Raw genomic sequence first — 2,212 nt, 5'->3', positions numbered from 1 at the left:
AGCAATCTGCAGTTGTTCATTGCCTGTGCTAAACTTAGAGGTGTGTGGGAGAGGCCACACTGTGAATCAAGGATGTCGGCTACCAGTACAAGGCCTGGGGTAACTCTGCAAAAAGCCAGGACACCCAGAGGCCTGCTGCCACCTACTGGCTCCCTTAAGTTTCAGCCAATGATGAAGCCTCATTTTTTATGCGAGTTAAGTGAGGCAGGGCCTGTGGAAGTCACTAGAGCGGGTAGAGTTGTGGTTACCAGGTTAAGGTAGACTCTGGTTTTTGCCAGTGCTGAGCCTCAAGTGACTCAGCAACAGTCTCAGAGCACACAGAGGCTGGTCTCTGCCCAGCTGGGGCCTATGAACTCTGATAGTTTTTCACAAAAGAATGAATGAGGGAGGGGCTGGCTGCACACGGAGAAAGTGCCTCCAGTGTTGCATTTGGGTGGGGCAGAGCAGCAGAGCTCACAGACCAATTCAGATTCAGATTTGGCCTGTGGGCGTGGGGTCAACATAGGAAAGATGGCACCCGCCTGCCAGGCTGTATGGGAAGAGGACCTCTCATGGCGAAAACGCGGACTGTCCTCCAGTCCTCTCTCTGAAGCTACACTCCTCAGTCTGCACCCTGTGTGTCTCTGAGGTCCCTCAAATCGCTGTCCCTCTGCTGGAGCCCAAGGTGAGTAGTACCTGCAAGCAAGCGGGTCCATGCATGGGATGTTTAAGAGGACGTTTGGTTTTCCTGTAGCCTTTCATCCACCTGAATGGTTGGAATTCCCACTGTTTTTCACTGCCAGATGTTGTGGGGGCTCTTCTTTTGGCACTAGTACTCCGGACTGGGGAGCTGGTGCGGAGGCCTGGGGTCCCTGGCTCTGCCGGGAGGACCCTCCATACACAGGGAGGTTTGCGGCCTGTTCTGCGTGTCCGCCCCCCCTACCAATCTCGCCGTGGCTGCTTCTTTATATTTTTAGTTCTGGACTTCAGTTTGGCTAGACTTCAGATGGTTCTCCAGGTTGAATGTTCTATAAATTAGTTGTAATTTTAATGTGCTCATGGAAGGACACAGGCACAGTTTTTATCTAACTCTGCCATTTTGTATCTCCCAGACAAAGTAGATTTTAGTGCAAGGAATATTACAAGTGATAAAGAGAGATAGTTCATCATCATAAATAAGCCAATTCATCAAGAAGACAAACCGAAATTTGTATGCTCCAAATAACAGAGCTTCAAAATATATAAGGTAGAAACTTATATAACTGAAAGGAGAAATAAACAAATCTGTAATTGTAGATGAATTCAACATGCCTCTCTGTGATATTATCCATAGTTTCAAAAAACCTATATGTCAAAGAAGAAATCACAAGATAAATTAGAAAACATTTTGAATTAAATGAAAATGAAAAACATGACATATCAAAAATTGTGACTCAGAATGACCACAACTGGTCCTGATGTAGTAATCAGGACTGTATTTATGACTAAGATGCCAGAAAGAAAAAAATGAAACAATGTTTATATGTTGAACAATAGACAGTGAATGACAGTGGCTTCTGAGAAAAGGGAAACAAGCAAGGTGAGCCCACAATTTCCTCAGCTTATTGACTAGAGAAAGTTTGCAAGCACAGGGAAGGGAAACCTAAACAGAGGCCATGGTCCCTGAGTTGATAATACTGAGTTGAGCTTTTGGGAAAACCAGGGAAGCTAGAATTCTGAGGGCAGAGATATCTGGAGGAGTCTGGGAAGGGTTCAGAGAGGCAGTTACATAACCTGGGCCCTCATTATGCTCATTATAAAGCTAGAGATGAATTTTAAAGGTGGACAAAACTCCCAATATGTTTAATTGAAAATTTGAGATAGAAAAAATTTTTTAATGAAAGAAAGCCCTGTAGCCTTCCATACAGTAGTTATTTGGATTCTGGGGACTCTGTCTAATCCTTATCTGGTCTTCTCAATTCACCTGAAGTCTACTCTTCTCCACAAATGAAGCATTTCTCTTCTCAGATTCACAGGTGCTAGGAATTCTCTAACCTTCCCATTCCCCCACTTGGCTACTAGCAAAATTATTAGCAGAGCATAATGTGGCTGAAATGCCAACACATTTTGTCAACAGTTCTAACGCACTTTCTTCTCCATTTTAAATGCCTTAGAAATATATTAGGTAAGAGCATATTTGTTTTTTTCTGTACCAGTTTAATAGATTTATTATTTTCCTGTAGCCTGTAAGAAG

Source organism: Hipposideros armiger, unplaced genomic scaffold (genome assembly GCF_001890085.2).
Source record: "Hipposideros armiger isolate ML-2016 unplaced genomic scaffold, ASM189008v1 scaffold_207, whole genome shotgun sequence".
Classification (NCBI taxonomy): Eukaryota; Metazoa; Chordata; class Mammalia; order Chiroptera; family Hipposideridae; genus Hipposideros; species Hipposideros armiger.
This window is presented reverse-complemented; position numbering follows the sequence as displayed.